At 39.8% G+C, this 20,297-nt stretch overlaps 1 long non-coding RNA gene across 1 annotated transcript in view; it reads right to left on the bottom strand.

Moving 5' to 3' along the window:
* Window positions 1-12,064, bottom strand: part of LOC133224094 (uncharacterized) — a 39,190-nt gene extending 27,126 nt beyond the window's left edge. The window contains exons 1-2 of the long non-coding RNA XR_009728764.1: window positions 11,947-12,064; window positions 2,478-2,522 (exon numbers count right to left, since the gene is read on the bottom strand). This is a non-coding gene — a long non-coding RNA (uncharacterized LOC133224094). The remainder of the gene's footprint in view (window positions 1-2,477; window positions 2,523-11,946) is intronic.
* Window positions 12,065-20,297: the final 8,233 nt, after the last annotated feature.

The following is a 20,297-nucleotide window of genomic DNA, read 5'->3' as shown; positions in this document are numbered from 1 at the left end:
TGGTTTTATGATCTAGATAGTGTAGCCTGCTATAAATCACCCTGGTTGTCCCTTGATATTTTGAAAACTGATGAGACTGCCGATTCTGGCTTCTTACTTTGTATGCAAATGATAAATTATAGATGGGAAATAAGAAAAAGAAGGTTTTACTCATTTGCTGGATTGAAACAGACTGGATTAGTGAGCGAGCAGTAGTACCCTTGGACTATTTATTGTGACATTGCTTAGAAAAATTCAAACCCCAAAGCCTTCAAATCACTGGGGACATTGTTAGCCTTCTGCAGGAATTATTAAAATGTACAGAAATGTATGAGCATCACTTTATAATAATTAATCAGGGGCTGTTGATTAATAAAGCTCATTTTTTAGTCCCGATGATTCAGGGTATTATCCAAAGGACAGTGTCCTTGTCATATTGATTAAGAAACCAGACTTTGCCGTGGAAGAAAGTGTGCGAACAGTCGCACTTCTTCCTTCCCCCTCCCCCTATATAAAATAAATATTGAATGAGAATATTAACTCGTTAACCTTGACAACAATTTGTAATTTTCATAAGGAGGAAAACCCGTGTATTCAGCAAATAAATTGCTGCAGGGATTTCAGGGAAACAAATTGGAGAGAATGAAGAATGCTACCATATGAATTCTGTCGTTTTTATGGGCTGTGATGATAAATTTGTTTGGTTATGTCCCTCAATTAAGGCCACAAATACTGTAAAGCGTCAGAAGCAAGTTAGCTGGTAGAGATGGTACAAAAAAAGTCTGGGTGACAATCTAAGGTCATTCAGGAAGCTCAGTTTTCTTCTTTCAGATCTAGCTCAGATCTGCAGCAAATATCTTAACTGAGTTACAGAAAGCATCTTCTGTACAGTATATTAATCCCCTTAAAGCCTTTGTTAAAAGATAACTCCATTTATTGGGTATTGCATGAGAAAATCTTTAGGTGGAATTAACAGCACCAGTCACAGCTTTTACAGGGTTATCTAATTATTTTTAACTCAGTTTAACCAGGAATGCAGGTAAAATAAATAATTTTTAAGCTGTTTACCTCTGCAGTTGGTGAGCACCATTTTTTAACCCCCTATAAAAATATTATGCTTTGAAACTTGAGCTGGAATGCTGTTTTAATGATCACAGGAAAAAATGGACACTTTGCTCCTGCATGCATTTCCAGCTGTAAAAACCTTATTTGTTCACACCAGCAAGTAAGTCAGCAAGCCAGAAAAACTGATTTAAGCATGTGCCTAGTTTTAAGCTTGTTTTGCCTCAACTAACATCAAGTAATACTACACATGCTTAAAATTAAGCATATGCTTAACTGCTTTGTTGGATTACAGCCTAAATTATCTATTAATCCAATTGCATGGTTTCCTCTGATCACTGCCAGTTAGAAATTCTTACTGTACAATAGATTTAATATAAATGCATTATGTTTGTCAGGCATGCCACTAGATTTGCATGCTGTCCTTGTCTGCTTAGGCATATTATCATCCATAGGAGAATATTAAAGATTTAATATGATTTCAAAAATTTAATTTTAGTGACTTTTTGAAGGATATGAATGAACTGGATCTTGTTTAGGAAACTAAGAGGAAAAATTAAATAAAAGTGCTTAATACTTCAAAGGTCCAGATAGGGAACATGAGGAAAACAAGAAAACGAACATGGAAACTAGTAGCCTTGGAACAGAAAGCCAAGACAACACACACGGGATCTGGCATGTCACTACAGCAACAATAACTGGTGCCTGATTATATTCTGATTTTACTGTACTCATTCTGCAAGAACTCCAGGAAGGGGAAATGCCGACCCCCTATCTCATATGTAGGAAGCTTAGGCATGGAGAGAATGCCTGCTAGGCTAATAAAGGTATGAAAGTGAATTCCCATTTATTTCAACACATGAATGCACATGAGTTGCCCAGGTATTTCAGTGAAGGGGATCACTGAAATCACAGCAAGTTCGTTGCTATTACCTCTGCCTTTTCAGTCTGTACCTTTTAATGGTTGTTTTCCTTGGGATTCTCAAACATTTTAATGACACTACAAGTTATTTTAAATACACTGAAAAACCCCCATCCTCACACATGTATCCCTAAGGAATTTGTCCACAATCTCACAACACCCTCTAAAGGAACTGGTTTAAATCTGCACAGTGTCACCCTCCTCCTTATACCTGGCAAGCCCTGAGCTTCCTAAGTGGGATCCTATCCATCTTGCAGCAATGGTGGCAGCTTAACCACTCACAGCAAGCAGAGCAAGTTTTCAGTCCTATTATAGCATCCTGTGCTGCTATAGCTGAAGTGCAGAACAAAGATTTGTGCAACCCTGATGTTGTTAATACGAAGTGATGGGGTACAAGCTCAGAGATGCAACTATTCACTCATGATGCATTATAGAGGGTAACAGTAATAATGACTTTTGTTAAGCCTTTTTTGTTCTCAGTGCTAAAAGCAGAAAAAATAAATAAAAATAATACCTGCATTTCTAATACTGGTGGCACTGGAATATAATCAGGCAGTACCTGCAGGATAAATCAAAAGATTAAATTAAGTTGGGATTTGAATCCCCACTAAACACAGAATCAAACAGAGATCACGTTTTTCTGGACTCTAGTCTCAGAATAGCTTTCAAGGGCCTTCCATACAAACATAATATCATTATTTCCTTTGACCACTGGTACGTTAAAGAAAATACAGGAGAGGGGGTGGAAGGGAGAGTAGTCAGGCAAGCAACAATATGGAGAGCAGTATGGGGCATGCTAATTTTTATTCATTGCCTGGCCTCCTGCCTGCTTCTCCTGAGTCTATTCAAGTCCTAGCCTTGGGTTCTGACTCTTGACCGATATCTGTCAGCATGTTCTGTATCCTGCCTTCTGCTGCTACTTTTGTTCAGCCTGATATTTTACCTTGCTTCTTGCAGGAGACCGATACCTGCTGTCCCTCCACCCACACTGCCATCTCATGAAGCTATTTATTCCTTCTCCACAAAAGCACAATCACCAAAACCCTCCACCTTTGTAGAGAGATTGTTCAGATACAAGATAGATATATATTACTCTGTGATTAATATAAATAAAGGCATGAGAATCACTTCACTGGCTCTGACCCATGGGCTGTACAGTCCTGAATTCCTCCCCTGCCAGCAACCAAAGAAAGGTGAAACACCAAAACTTACACATAATTTACACCTCCCTGCCCACAAGATGTCACCCTGAATTTTAACAAAGGTAGATTTACCCTGAAAAATTAACTTCTTCCTCCTTCCCATACTCTGTTCCTTAGAATCAACCACATTAACTCTTAAGTATTCATGATTTACACATAACCACAGAATTCCTGTCTGAATCTTGCTGCTCCTGACCTCAGTTGCATATTGGCAGCAGATTCCACCACTGAATTCTGGGCTGTATTTCCTCTAATTTCTCATAGTGCTGGATAAATATTTTCAGATCAGTCTGCACAGCCCAATCTACTGTGACCAAAGGCTGTTTTAGGCATGTGCATATCTCAAGCCTGAGAACAAGCATGTGGGAGATTCTTTAATGTAGAGTCTTAAAGTGTGTTATCTGATAGCAACGGCCTCAGATTTCAAGTATTTCACAGCTTTTGGATGATAAAAAAAAAAATAAATCCCAGCATGAAAAAAAAAGGAATGAGAAGTTTCTCTAAACCTTTTCGAAAGAGGAAGTGACAACAGCCTTACAAGAGTGCATTTGCCAAATCTTTAGCCTTGGAAAACGCTGTATTTGAATTTCTAAGGTTTAGTATGCACTGTTATTTTAAAAACTGATTCAGTTTGTTTAGACCCCAGAGCTGCAACTCCATCTTGAGAATATGACGATGTGTACACAAAGCTTTGCTGCTCTTTTCAGCAAGAAAGAAAACTCTTTCTGCCAGATTTTTACACCCGTTTTACATATTCCCTCAGCTCTATCTCTGTGCAGAGACCACAGACCCAATTGTGGGAAGGGAGCGTGTCAATGACCCATTATAAACCTGACATGACATTTATGTGCACGTTTACCAGGGTTGCTCTCACAAGCACAATAATTACACACACAAATGAGGTTTGAAATTGCCCTTTTATGAAAATTCAAACCTTGATATTTAACTATTTAATAAGAACCTATCTTGCATCTCATTTGCAAATCAGATGTTGTCTTAAAGGCTGGATTTTTCAGAGAGGAGGTCTGACACTGGTGTGCATTTTCTGTGCCTATTTTAAGTGCTCATTTATGGAGTATGTATATACGAATTCGGCTTTTTTTCTGAAAATACTTGTTTCATCTCTTTATGTGTGTTTGCACATGATTGCCAGATAATTACTACTGGACACGAAACAGTCACAGATGTAGGTGCACGTATAAACTCGAACCTCAAATGCCTAAACATCTTAAAGACAGGTCTCAGTGGGGGATCATAAACCAGAACACTGCACCATACTATAATCAGCCTCTATCAAAGAAGTCCCAACCTATTGCTGCACATACAGGTATTCTTTACAAATAGTCAGTAGAATTTTACCAATGTTATGTGGTGTACCAAACCCATATACTATATAGAGAATTTTATTCAAGTTTATTATTTTACAGCTAACTCAAAACACTGGGGCTGTTTTTAAGGCAAGATCCCTCCTGATTTTATGGGAACAGAGATAAACTGACTACCTTGGAAGTTTTACATATAGATTATTTTCCTACTTGCTGCCTTTTCTAATTCAAGACAGCTGTGACTTTGGAGATTCTGACATAATTGTCAGATTTAAGGAAAGAAGATAAGGGAATTTCTCTTCCTAATCTCTATACTACATCAACAAAGCTCAGCAGTTCTGCATCAGCTTGCAACTGAAGATCTCCAAATACTTCATAAGGCACTAAAATCACAAAATACTGTATATCAGGCAGGTAATCACTGTACCTACCGTACCAGTGGGAAAACAGAAGCACAGAGTGTTCAACTGATTTGCCCAGAGCCACATGTCAAGTTTGTGGCAGAGCTTGGAAGTAGTACTGAGACCACCTGGCTCTCAGTCTTGAGCTTTAATAGCAAGACCATCTGTGCTCCTAGACAGTATGACAATACAAATACTTAATTCTGCTGAAGACTTTTAATGAGTTGCACATGCATACAGAAATATCCAACCAATGGAGTACCTGTCGCATCCCCATGGCCTGGGAGGTGTGGCAAGCTTGGTAGGCAGCAACTCACCACTGATGAAAAAAGCCAGAACTCTTGCGCTGGGAACCAGCGATTTTAGGAAAACAATAAACACAAATGTCCCCTCTCCCCCTTCCAAGCAGCCTGTCCTTCCTTACTGTGAGCATCAGAACAGGGAAGAAGAGAGCTCAACTGAACTTCCTAGAAAAAGGGCATTTATGGAGCTGTTGTACTGAAGGTTATTCCTACAGAAGACTAAATCATTGAAGCAGAAACACTTCTGTCTCAACGCTTACTACAAAACCATTTCTGAAATTTCTGCCCTTTCTAGAACGTGTTCTAATCTGATATCCAGTAACAGATTTTGTTCATGCCTTGTACACTGTTGCTATGAAAACTCATCCTTACACCAGTATTACTTAAGACTCCAAACAGAGGCTGAAAAACACTATAAAGAGAACATCTAAGCAAAATTAGGTTTTTTAATAGGAAAAGAAAGTTTACTGCTGTTACATTTGCACTGATTTGCAGCTCTTATGCAAGAAGAGAAATACGAAGGGATTAACTGAGTATACTCACACGAAGCCATAATTTTTCAAGAGTTTTCCCCAGTAAATTTCCCTAAATATCCAGGCTAAGTTTCACTCCACTAATTCACTCCACCAAACCCTGTAAATATTTTGATCAACGTTGTAGGGTGATTATACCACAAATCCACATACTTAGAACATCTATTTTTATGAATAAACTAGAGCATCTCAAATAGAAGGATCTCAAAGATCCATGCACACAAATTTCAGAAGCAGGAGCTGATTTGTTTCATCCACCACCCATCTAATAATTAAAGTTTTCTTTCAGAGACCCATTGTACCAAAGTAGTAACTGATCAAGGTATCAGGAAAGCTAAAATAAACAAGGAAAAAACATCAAGCCGTAGGAGGTCAGCATGGGCTAAATTCTTACCACTTATCTCCAGCAACTCAAGTCAGGTCTAATTTTCATAGGAAGTGATTTAAAAGGGCAGCTGTGCTGTATCCTGATTTATCACTGATACTGATTTTAATAAATGCCACCTTAAAAGAAAGTTTACATACTCAGACCCATTCTCCTCCCACCTTTTCTTCCCTGACCTGCTATTACACTTAGTTCTCCTGTGAATTTCATTAATAGTTTATAAACAGTGATTACACATAGTCACTCAATAACCACAAATTGACCAACCTGAGTTGATACATTTTCTCTGCAGAGGCTTTCCTGACTGTACAGGTCCATTTGAAAAATAGAGAATATAAAGTTCAACATCAGTAGCCAGCTTTAGGATTTTATAGCTTGACTATATTCACAAAGAGTAAGTTTCTGAAAACTTACAAACAGAAAAAGGGAAAAAAAAGAGTAAATTTAAAGGCTGTAAGTAGTCATATCTATTAGCGTGTTACAATATTTTAAATGATTTTGAATGTTAGGCATTGGTCAAGTGTATATTAGTGGAAAGTCACCTTACCAAAGTGTGTAAAGCAACTTGTGCAAGCTTGTTTCTATCCTGTCTTTTTAATCAGAAGCAAGCGACTGAGCGCAAAGCAGCACTGCCTCGCCCCCAATGAATGGTGCACATCAAGCACCACTCAATCCCAGCAAGGAAAACTAAACCCCATGATGTGGCTGGATTCTATTTTCAAGACAATCAAACTGTTCTAAGGCTCCTGCTTGTGCTTGACCGAGCCCCCATGGTGCTGCACAGAGCTCTTCTCCCACATATCCACAGCAACCGCTGTTCAGAGGAAGCTCAGGGTCTGTGTACTAAGTGTTTGATCACAATTTAAGTGGGGACTTACTCTGTACTGCAAAGCAAAAAAAAAAAAAACACAAAACACATATAAGCATGAATCCCATCAAAATTCATAGATGGGGAGATTTCTCTGTTGGTTAATCCTTTCTTATTGACCATTCCTCAGAATAAGTACAGAAGTGAAAACCCTCAGCACTGATTACTTGAGCCAACTGTCTTGACTAACTGCCCTACCTTCCACAGGAATTAAGGAAATGAACCGTGATATTTTCTGAAGAGGCAGAATTTATTTACTTCTAAGAGAGACATGCATCACAAACCCAGAGCTTGGAGAAAAGGGAAGGCAAAGCAACCATCCATAAACATTCTCTCAAGGAGGAAGGGGGGATATATTCAGTGCTATATTTTTTTTTACAGAGGTGAGTTAAAAATCCAAAACATAAAGCGAGCTTCCTACCTCAGACAAATATCAATCTTTGGAGGGTCAGGCTTGGACCTTGCTGAGCCTTCCTAAGAGATGCCAAGCACCTTCATGTACATGGCTCAGCCCCTTACAGAAGCAGGATGTAAATAAGCACCATTCCTTTTTAAGAACACAGCTTACTTTGGAAATGAGCAAGCTCACGCTCTAGTCAGTCACGAACAATCATTTTCCACAGTACAATAAAGAGATATCAGGATTATGCTCCATGATTAAGCCATTGACAGGCTGGCGTCCTTGCAATAAGCGTCATGCCAGGATTTATTAGTAAATTTGGCCTACAAAGTTCTCTAACCTGAAGTTGTACTGGCTCAGCAATTTCTTCAACTGATTTGACAAAAAATGTTTTTAATGTGTCACGCATACAGGTACACATAGCAATGATTACCATAATATTATAAAACACAAAGGAAGAAAAGTGCAGTAATTTGCACTAATTATTAAGCAAAAATAGGAAACTTTAATTATTAATTTTTTGAAATCATTGAAAGGAGAAAATAGCACACGTTCCATGTGCAGACACTGAAATTAGATTAACTTGACAAGCCCATATCAGAAGGAAGAGGAATCCTTCAGTGCATTTAAGGTTGAATATAAGGAAGAAATTCTTTCCTGTTAGGGTGCTGAGGCACTGGAATGGGTTGCCCAGGGAGGCTGTGAATGCTCCATCCCTGGCAGTGTTCAAGGCCAGGCTGGCAAAAGCCTTGGGTGAGATGGTTTAGTGTGAGGTGTCCCTGCCCATGGCAGGGGGGTTGGAACTTGATGATCTTAAGGTCCTTTCCAACCCTAACTATTCTATGATTCTATGATTTATTTAATAGACCTTGAACATGTTAGGAAGAAACTCTATTACAGCATCCTAAAAATGCAAGTGAAAGGATTTTAAATGCCACCTCTTGGTGCTGCTTTTAGATTAATACAAAACATTGAAAGAATCCAAATAATGACAGCTTGCTATTCAAGTGCCCTTTAACAGGATCAAGAAGAATAAATGGGACTAACGTTCCCATGTGGCAATGACAGTTCTTCACTTTGTAGTGGCAAATCTTTTACCATGCCACAGTTGCGTTTACCGTCTAAGAGGAGCCTTCTGTGCTCATCATGTCTCTCCCAGAATCAGGAAATCCAGGAGCAGCTGTGCACCCATGTCCATTAGCCATCTAGTAAAAATATTCAAATGCACCCATTTACATGTGTGCAGAAACCCCAGATGAAAGCCTGATCCCCAAAACGTCAACATGAGTTTATGCTCAGCTGAGAATCTGCTTGGCTATGGTCAAGAATCTGCATGTCGGCACAAACGCTGACTTGTATCAAAGCACAATTACATCTGCTCCCAAGGATTCTATAAAGACGTGAAGTTTTTCAAGCAGCAGAGTAATCTACATCACATCTGTAAAGTTTCACTCTTGTTCTTCGAAGTCACGTTCCACTTTCATATCCCTCATAAGCATACTTCCAGTAAGACATCAAAACAGGTAAGTAAAATGTCTTGTAACATCCTATTAGACCGTTCATGTCTAAGCTCACATACTAAGGACCCTATCATTTCACTTGCTGAGAGCTTAATATGGCCAGCCACACTGAAGCAGCTGAGCCACTAAGCTTCACAGAGAATACCATACAAACATACAATTCAAAAGACAAACATTTTGAAGGCTGTTGTGTTTTAAAATGTCATCCAGGAAAGAATACAAGTAGGGTTGATAAACCAACTTCATAGTTAACCAAGTGACTCCAATGGAGCATTAATGACTAGATGAAGCAATCATTAGGCAGGAGTCTGAGCCTCTGTGACCCTGAAATTCTATGTGTATCAACCTGGGCCCGATAAGCATTTCTCCAAGTAGAATTATTACTCAGCCCTTCTAGGTGGATTCCAAAACAATCCATTGTTTCTCCTTTTAAAGATCTCCATGTCCATCAACAGAAGATGCCACAGGTAAAATTAACAGCAAGAACCACTTTGCAACTGTACCTTCTCTGATTGCATCTCGTCTGAAGGTGTACTCCCCGCAGTCACTGCACTGCCTGCGTCAGCGTCAGGTTTCCAAAAAGGTATTGTCTGATGAGGAGGAACCAAGAACATTTACACTGCTTCATGCAACTCTTTCTGTTGTTGAGCCAGTGACCCCTGCTGTGACAAATATGAATATTACTCACAACTTGACACACTGGAACTTTTTCCTGCCAGTTTCCTCCTTCATAAATGCACCTGACTTAAGGTCTCTAAGATCTACATCCTTTCCTGGAAAGTCCCATTCTCACTAGATTTTGAGAGACTAAGAACTTCTGTTTCATCCTTTCCTTATGTCACCAGAACACACCACTCAGACGAGGGATAAAAGCCATTAGCCTATATGAAGCTGCTTGCATGTGCAGCAGTACAGAGAACACATTAAAAAATAACTCTGCAATACCTTTTAAAGCCCATATAGAATTACCTGAAGCTAGATTTTCAATATCCATAGATCAGCTCCATTCACCTGGGTGTGACCTTTTGATTTCAAAGTGTTAATAGTAAATGTCTGCTCTTCAAAAACAACTTTTTTTCCAGGGAACTCACAATATTTTTTAAGTAGTAAAACAGTTTTATAGTATTTAATGTAAATACTTTTTGAAGTATTTACATTACTTCAAACCACATTTACATAGGTTTGTTGAAGGAAAGGGTGTCACAGAGCAGCCAAATTATGAAATGAACTCAGTTGTGTTCTTACAGATGTACATGAAGAGAAGGGAACTGATACAAGGAAAACTAGGAAGTTGCAGTGATCCAGGTTTGAGCTGCCCAGGTCATGGATAAGGATTTTACTAGCAAGGATAGAAATGATAAATGAAACGGGGGGGGGACAGGGGGACGGGGGGACGGACTGTTTTTAAAGAGCAATCAGGAAAGATGGAAAGGTACTGAAATTTGGCTAATGAAGTAGAAGAATGTGCAGGGGCTGTAAGTGGAACCAAAAAGGACAGGACTTCTTTTGTAGCTTTTTTCTTCCTCTTCTCATTAGGCTGACTTTTTTTAGACTGAGCAAATATTGTGTTATATATCTCTGTCTCATTGTCTTCTGTCACCTGAGTAACACCTCTTTTACTGCTGCCAAAATGGCTACACCAATGCTAGGTCAGACCAATTATTTCTTAAATGGTTTGCATTCACCTGCACTTCAAATGTGTGGCTTAGAGAAACAAAATAACAGCACCTCATTCTCAGTCTGCTCCAAAGATCCATTATGCTCGCAACACATCAGTCTGCTCAATTAAAGAGCCAACGACTACAAAGCAACTGTATATCATTTGTATTACCTTTCTAGAGCCGACACTTTATTCACAAATATCTGACTCCAAGAGGTCCTTTTTTGCTTAGCTATGTGTTTTATCCTAGCTTGCATTTATGTTAAAAAAAAATAAATCCAAAAATCAGCAATGTGCTTTAAACAAAGACTTCTGTGGCCTGCATACAGCTACAGTTATTTCTTTTCTGAAAGAGGATTTTGCCATTCTAGGCAGCCTACTTCAAACTGATTTGTTAGAGGCTTTTCAAGTCCCATGAAATAACAGTCTGAATGCACACTTTCAGCATATTAGAGATCCAGAATTTAACCCAGTAATGCTGTTTTGCCAATAAATTCAATTCTTGCTCAGCTTCGAGATGTGTACACATTAAATAATTTGAGTTTGTTACACCTTCTTAAGCTAACGAGGTTCATTTTTTGTTAAATGCTATTCCAAGTTTCAAGAAGATAAACAGCATTTCTCAGTTCCACTATTCAAGTTACAACAGACATTAGTTTTCAGTCTATGTACATGGCCAGTCCTGTCTAGATTCGGGATCCACCAATCCAACTTTCAAACACGCCTGCTCCTCTTACTGTTTCCCCACATCATGCAGTAGTAAGGAATTAACCTGACGGCTCCAAGCATCTTACCTAGTGCTAGTATTGGTACATCTCGATATAACAGCAGCTCTACAACACTCTACAAAGCAGTTGCAGAAAAGATGGACCCAGGCTCTTTTTTGAGGTGAGACAGTATGAGAACAAGAAAGAGACTGAAACAGGATTTTCTGTATGGATGCAAGAAAAACTTTCTTCCTCAGCAAGGACAATCGAGCACTGAAATACTCTGCCCAGAGAGGTCATGGCATCTCCCTCCCTGGAAGTTTTCAAGACCCAACTGAGAGAAGCCCTGAGAACCCTGGTGTCAACTCAGTATTTCTCCTGACTTTAAGCAGGGGGTTGGATAAGAGACCTCCCAAGGTGCCTTCTAACCTGAGCGATTCTATAGTAATAAGGAGCAATCATGATATAAACCCAGGTAGTCCAGCATCATAGGTCTTTCTCACAGAAGCTTATTATGACTGCCAGAAAACTTCAGGCAGCTCCTTGCTGAGCTAATTTAAAATAACAAGACAGAGCCTTGAAATATGAGGTCTTATTCTTCACTCTTCTAGCCTTTCACAGTAAGTGTCTTGTATGACAAGTTTGTGTAAAATGCTACAAGAACAGAATTCTCTACCTACCTATATTAAGTAGCAGGGCCACACATCCATTTGCCATTTGTAGGGCCAAAGAACTCCGATTCATTTTCCTCCTTTACGCAGCCACATGCACCTATGAAAGAGCAGGATGAAACCTATGGATGACATAGAATAAAACCCTTCAGCTCTGCAGCAGAGTAGTGACATAGGTGTGCCAAAGGCTTTAGGACAGCCCAGGTTGACTTCTTTTCAAAGTCTCATGAGGAGGTAAGCTCATTTCAAGAAAGTGTAAATTCTGCCTAGTGCAAAGAAAAATTACTTTGAATTAGCTGGATAGATGTTATGAATAATCCACATTAAATTCTTAATTTTGGGTTACGATAGAAGACTTAATAGTGGTCAGATACCCACTGCTTATGCAATTAATTCTTAGCAAAGAAAATGAATGTGAGATATAAAATATTTTAGAAATAATCTTTTAGTACAAAAACAATGGAAATTTGAAGACGGATTAAGATTTAGTGTCACAACAGATTATAGTGTGAACAGAGTATGTCCTTACAGAAATCTATTTAACTAGTGATATCCTAGAGGGAACAAACTATAGGTCTTTTTGACATGAAAAATGTGAATTTGCTCTTTGTGTTTACTAGAGCTCACAACTGGCAGGAAATGAGGCATGAAATGTATTGTCAAACATACAGTGTTCAAATATAATGCATTGCTTTAAGTTGAGCATTGCTTTTAGGGATCCGAGCTCTCAGACCCCCATAAATAAGTATATTTTTAAAAAGCAGATCAACACCCCAGTAACTATATACACAACACACAGAAAGTTATTACTATAAAAATACTTATTTTAAGAAAACTCCATCTAGCTCTTTGAATATTATAGTCCCATTTGTTACCTTTCCCTAAAATGAACTAATAATCAAAAAATACTAGGAAGGAGCAGTACTGTACATACACTAACACAAAATACAGTGGAAGAAGCATTAACTGTAACAGCGGACATGAGGCATGTATGTGCTCCATAGCTCATGGCTAGCATAGGCTTCTGACCCATCTGGCACTAAAATCCAAGCAAGCAGAAAGGTGACTGGTTGCTGGTTCCATGAGACAGCCCTGGCTTCTGTCCTTCTCTGCTGCTAGATCAGTACAGAGAGGAAGAACAAGGAGCAAGGGCTCCCACCCACCAGCTAACTGAAAACTTCAGCTCAAAGTTACTCTTAAGTGATAATGAAAGTATATATCTTAGAGAAAAATAATTGAATCGTAACTCAAGACCTGCACATTCTGTTGAAGAGAAGGAAGAACATCATCCTTCTGTAAAGTATTTTTCCAGGATATTGTTTCCCTACTATGGCCAGAGACATCAGTACCAAAAAAAAAAAATATAATCCACTGAAATCTAATTCTTGTATATTAAGGCCATTAAGTAGCAGCAAAACATACAAATCTGCTGTTCAGAGTCATCTATAACCCAACTCACCTAATACTTTAAGAATATTGTAAGCTAGTGAGTGATTGCTCAGCTGACATAAGCTCCAGGTAAAATGAATTTTACACTTATTTTACAGCCGAAATTGAGTATGCAGAAAACACATTTTTTTTCTTTAAAGTTTGTCACAAAAAAGCAGAAACACCCCAAAACCTAAACCACAAACAAACCAAACAAAATAATCCCAAAGCAAACAGAACAAGAACCAACACTATTTCAAATTAGAGTATCATTTTTAATTTGATGGCAGAAGAACTCAGCTGTATGGCAGTGATTTCATTAAACTATAGGTGAAAGTGATTGCAGGTGTCTTCCTGGATCAGAATGGGATTGTCTGGAATGCAATATCACTTTGCCAGGCTGTCTGAGAGAGGGATTTGTTTTCTCTTTGTTTTTTAACTTCTCACCATAACAGTCTACTGGTCATAACATACAGAAGTTGGAGGGAATAGTCTTATTTCTTTCCCTCTTGAGTTTTACAGTGAAATAGACTGTAAAATGTTACACTGTCTTTTCAGTATCAGGGAGGAAAGCAAGGCAAACTATGGTTAAGCCATTTATTACCCCTTAGTCCTTAATGGCAGGAAGACTGCTTTGCTTCTGCTCTACAGCTACTAGAACCAGCAGAATTATGGCAGGGATAGATACATCCCATTTTCTTTAAGTCAGTGTCATTCATTTCTACCAAAAAGAGGCAAGAGAAATTAATGGTTCTCTCTCATCCTTCATACTTTGATTCTTTAAGTTATTGAACACTTTCTATTCTTGTATGATGGAAAGTGAACTGAGAGAGGCAGGCACTTATCAGAAGCAAATCCCAGAACAGACAAGGGAACATATTCTCAGCTAGTGCTAGATCACTTCACTGAAATTAGCAGCAGCTTTTTCCTATCAAAGATCCAAGCACTTCTATACAGTGTGACAATCTGGGTTGAATGACAGACTAGCTGCAGAAGCACAGGCTGATTGGGTACCTGGGATGGGTCAGCATGTGGAACTCATCACTGCAGCTGGGAGTGCTGCACTGGTGCATCTGGAAACATGTGCCTGTGGTCCTGGACTGCAGCATCACTTAGGCTCACCTACCATTTGTGTATAATGTAAACCTGTGAGTGTGAACCATTGAATTTTAGATATCTAGTGGTCTGAAACCATATTGGTAAGGTCAGGATCTAGGATTGAATTTGGCCTTCAGAAAATATTTTCTACATGGGGGAGCCATGGGAAAAGAGACTCAACAACAAAAGTAAGGATTGTCATTGAGTTCTTATGCTTAAACCTAGAAAAGGGCAACTGAAAATCAAGTCCATCACATGTGCTGTAATGCATCTATTAGATAAATAAATTAATGGGAAGTCAGTCTATAAGGCTGTATATTTGGCATGGCAATGCCTTTCAAACGTCTAACCTTTTAGCCGCATGTACGAGTGCTTTTGACAGTTTTATTAGTTGAACAGTTGTCCATTTATGAGTCCCATCACATTAAGAATGGGGTTTCTGTATTTCTGCCAATGTGCTAGGAGTGGAAACTTGTCTCTTGTGTTTTCTCTTCTTAAAAAAAAATAAAAATGACAGGTTAAGAAGACAGGTCCAAACAGTTACTAGCCATCTTGGCAAACATGCTACTATTGTTTATAAACCCATAAAGTTATTACTGTTTTGGTATGGTTTCTGTTACCGTAGTTTTTGTAATAGACAAGTGACTTCCAATGTGTCAATGAAACCTAATAAAATATAAATGCAGACCATTTGACTGTTTTTTCCCCTTTCACCTTGAGCAGAGATTACATCAACAAAGCAAAATCAAAATAAGAGTGCAAAATGTAACAACCAGAATTTTAGTAGAGAACCAGCCAGAAATCCTTTGTTTATTAAGTTTTACTTTACAAGAATCTTATCTATATCATGAAAAGCACTATACAGGACTTGCTGGCTAAGGCCCCAGTACAACAAAGCACAAACATATGTGTAGCTGTAGGCACACAAACAGTGTCCCTGTGTCAGCTTTAACCTGTGTATCAGTAATCTTCCCCTCAGGCAAAAGTCAGAACAGAAACCAGCCTAAAGGTGTGCCTTTGCAACCAAGATGGGTTTGTGTGACCCAGGTAGAGAAGTGTGCTTCTCTGCCAATGACCATCCATTCAGAATTTATTTTCACTCATCTACTGATACTTCACCCTAGAGACTCTTAGCTTGAAGTAAACTTGGAGGGACTATCAGAGCAATATTATCCAGAGGTAAGATCCAAAGAGCTCCCTCAAAAAGCTGAGAGCCAGACATGAATATTTCACAATTACCTTTGCATTAAAATCATAAAGTCATAGAACAGTTAGGGTTGGAAAGGACCTTATGATCATCAAGTTCCAACCCCCTGACATGGGCAGGGACACCTCACACTAAACCATATCACCCAACGCTCTGTCCAAACTGGCCTTGAACACCGCCAGGGATGGAGCATTCACAACTTCCCTGGGCAGCCCATTCCAATGCCTCACCACCCTAACAGGAAAGAATTTTCTCCTTATATCCAATCTAAACTTCCCCTGTTTAAGTTTTAACCCATTACCCCTTGTCCTATCACTACAGTCCCTAATGAAGAGTCCCTCCCCAGCATCCCTATAGGCCCCCTTCAGATACTGGAAGGATGCTGTGAGGTCTCCAAGCAGCCTTCTCTTCTCCAGGCTGAACAGCACCAACTTTCTCAGCCGATCTTCATATGGGAGGTGCTCCAGTCCCCTGATCATTCTCGTGGCCTCCTCTGGACTTGTTCCAACAGCTCCATGTCCTTTTTATGTTGAGGACACCAGAACTGCACACAATACTCCAAGTGAGGTCTCACGAGAGCAGAGTAGAGGGGCAGGATCAACTCCTTGGACCTGCTGGTCACACTCCCTTTGATGCAGCCCAGGATACAGTTGGTTTTCTGGGCTGTGAGCACACACTGAAGCCGGCTCATGTTCATTTTCTCATCAACCAGCACCCCCAAGTCCTTCTCCGCAGGCTGCTCTGAACCTCTTCTCTGCCCAACCTGTTGCTGTGCCTGGGATTGCTCCAACCCAGGTGTAGGGCCTTACACTTGTCATGGTTAAACTTCATGAGGTTGGCATCAGCCCGCCTCAGAAGCGTGTCAAGGTCCCTCTGGATGGCATTTCTTCCCTCCAGCGTATCAACCGAACCACACAGCTTGGTGTCATCGGCAAACTTGCTGAGGGCGCACTCAACCCCCTGTCCATGTCAGCGACAAAGATGTTGAACAAGACCGGTCCCAACACCGACCCCTGAGGGACACCACTTGTTGCTGGTCTCCAGCAGGAAAACAAGCTAAGAAGGAAATTCTTTCCTGTTAGGGTGGTGAGGCACTGGAATGGGTTGCCCAGGGAGGTTGTGAATGCTCCATCCGTGACGGTGTTCAAGGCCAGGCTGGACGAGGCCTTGGGGGACATGGTTTAGTGTGAGGTGTCCCTGCCCATGGGAGGGGGGTTGGAACTTGATGATCTTAAGGTCCTTTCCAACCCTAACTATTCTATGATTCTATGATTCCATGATTCTAAGCTAGATGACCTCTTGAGGCCCACCAGAAATTTCCACACAGTTTAGTTTTCACTTATTTCATTTTGTTACACCCAATGGTACCTACTATTTTTCGCTACACAGATTTACATAATACTCAAATAATACTGTCCTTACAAGATAGGTATTCCCATTTTTGATGCAAACTTCTCTCCCCTTGCTTCCCCTTGTGTTTCCACTTTTAAAGAAACCCAAACGTTTCACTTTGAACCTTTGGCTGATCTGTCTATCCTAGACCCTTGCCTTATTGAGCAAGGTATTCCTACAAAAAAGTAGGAGGATTAGTATACCATTAAACAGGAAAACAGGCCCATACACACAGCTTGGCAGCCCCAAAATGGTTAGATGAAAATCCTTGTTGTTAGACTTCTACAGTTTCATGCTTGTTATTTCAGCACACTAGGATGAAGTTTTCCAGGTCCTCCTGCCTTACACACATTAAGCGCCCTCCAAATTTTGTTTTCACCTTGGATATAGTAATTTCAAATTCTAAGCACCTGCTCTACTTATCCATGCTGTCTTTGGTCCCATCAACTTTTTTCGAAACCATAGGCACACTCATCTAATTTTGTTGCCATACTTATCTTTAATCTAGAAAGAAGCATTTTTGAATACTAAGGAACAATATTGAACAAAATAGCTTACACTGCTTAACATAGCATTCCTTGAAGCTGAGTATTTCCCCCTCATAAATGCCAGCCTGTTCTTCTCTTGATATCTGATGTCATTATTTGACAGTAGACTAGGTTGATGTATAGCAATATACCACTGGCACAGGACATATGCTCTGAAGTGAGGACTAGAGGTGGACATAACTCCTACTACTCATGTTCAAATTAGAAAAAGGATTAAACCCACCTCCCTTTTAGTCTGCTTATGTTATTTCATCTGGCAAAGCCTATACTGAAATTAATAATAGCTTTCCCATCTGTGAATAAAAGTATACTGCTTAAGATTTTTGGCAGGGAACTGGCATTTTGTCATTTAATCATTTCACATCATTACACTGCAATATGCAATGTAATGATATGACACTCCTAAATGACAAACACCGGGTACCTCCTGTACTGGAAGAAATAACGTCATAGGAAAGAAATTATACGCTTAAGGTTGCCACAGTTTCACTCCCACAAATTGGGATTAAAGCATAGAATAGTTGCAAGGAGAACCTCACCTACATATGACTGAGCTAACCCCTAAATATCTATTGACTTCAGACCCAGAAATACCAACCCTATGGCTTGGGTCTGATAAGGGTCAAGCATCCTAAAGCCATGCCAACATATTCATTACTTGACATACTGACTGCGTTAATACCCAGCACTTCCCAGGGTCAGACCATAGACAAAGGAAAGCCAAAACCTCCTTATCTCTCCGGCCCACTTGATTTTGAGGATATATAAACCTTTAAGCATTTTGGAGAAATACCTTCAGAGATCACTTGCCAAAGTCTGATTTGCCTCTATGGTGTGGTGGCAAGTAGAGCAAAACCAGGTAAAAGCCCACCAAAGCCACAAGACAACACTTGCTACTCATGCACTGCAAAGCCTTAGAGCATTTTCAAAGCAGGCCTTAAATGTTTAAGGCTCTCAAGGATCTCCAAGATCCTCAGAATTATTCTTTCCCACCCATTCTCCAACTATCAATTCAAATCACATGGAGGACAATAAGGAAGCTGTAAATAATGGTCTAAAATAAAATGTCACTAACGTGCTGATAACCCCTCTTACCACACATCACTTAACATCAGAGTGCCATTCCCATCTTTCCTTGAGCCTGTCAGAAATCTGTAACTAGATGAAGTTACCACCATGACACACACAGACAAGACCCCAAAGCACTGGGGTGGATGAAATACAAAGCTCTGAGTTTACAGTTTTATCTGTGCAAAGGGGATCTTTTCATTCTAACCAGACACTGCAAGCACCAGTGCACTGTCGCAACTATTGGTGCACCACATCTCCAGGGACTCAACCAGGCTCCTGTAGACACCAGAGGATCCTGCAGAAGTGGAGAGCTGGCAGGCAAAGCCAGAGTACGCGGTACTCTGCTTTAGACTTGGCTACTACGCAGTCTTCAAGATTACTGCACTAAATTTAATCCCAAAGAGATTCTGAAGGGGCTGTTTCAGACCCAGTTGATCCAGGTTCAGGTGCAAACATCTTTTTGCCTCCCTTTTCAGTTGCCTGAGCCATTCGCAGCCCCACCACCATGCCTGTCAGAAGACTTTAGAAGAACTGAGAAAGAGACAATAAAATTCTGAAGTGAAGAGCTCTTTAAATATTAGCTCAGCTGGTATTATCATACATTTTTCCAAGTTCAAACATGATAAAGTGATTTGAGAGTTTGCCAACTCCATATTCAGGGGAAACATGCAGAGAGAGGAGAATTGTTGATATCTTTGATGTAAGTTCTTTTTCTTTACTTTCTTTTTGTTTACCTTAAACAACAAGCTTCTTAAAACTCATTTCAGAAGCCATCAGAAAACACTGGAAATTACACAACAGCTTTAGGAGTAGAGTTGCAGGTGGCAAGATATTTATTTACCAGAAGAAGCTATCCATGAATGGATGAGTTATCCTAAAGAAATGGTTATTTTCTTTGCCATTTTACTCACGGAAAAAAAGCCCTATTGAATTTCTGCTATGCAGTCATTTATTATTCAGTGGCTGAGAGAGCTGGCTTTCACATTCTTCCCCACGTCAGTAAGAAGTAACAATCCTTAAAAACAAATTCCTAAAGTGACAATGAACTTCTGGTTCCCACTATTTATTAAGCAGCCCTAAACATCTCTCTCTTCAGGACATGCTGCCACAGCGAAAGCACTTTCAAGACAGAGGCACCTCGCAAGTAGGGTACTTCTGAGGTGCCTTGACTTTGATGTGCTCTTCTCCAACTCAGGTTGAGGTTTAGGGGGTCTAAGATAACCCAGTTCTTCCAGAACTGAAATCAGCTCTTGTAGAGGGGGCCATGATAAAAGCATGCCACAGCCCACAGTCAGCCTTTCCCACGTTATGCCGCAGCCTCTGCTTATTTCACACAGGATATTTTGCACTAGCATACATTGCAAGGCTGAATTTAAAGACAAAGTATTTCAGGGAGAAATCAGATTATTTGAATTTCACCACCTTCCTAAGTGCCCAGTAAAGATAACTCACTAAAACCAAAAAATCACGCTAATACACAAACATTCATTAAAATGTAATAATATAGATATAAGTTTACTTAATCCTGCTTCAGAGTGCCATAGAGAAAAGGCGATATTCATTACACTTGGCAAGAGCAAGAATGGTGAGTGGGAGCCAAAGCAGTCCTGGATGCT

Source organism: Neopsephotus bourkii, unplaced genomic scaffold, assembly GCF_033783945.1.
Source record: "Neopsephotus bourkii isolate Nb327-2 ecotype Australia unplaced genomic scaffold, CSIRO-AGI_Nbou_v1 NB_1663, whole genome shotgun sequence".
NCBI lineage: Eukaryota > Metazoa > Chordata > Aves > Psittaciformes > Psittacidae > Neopsephotus > Neopsephotus bourkii.
This window is presented reverse-complemented; position numbering and strand designations above follow the sequence as displayed.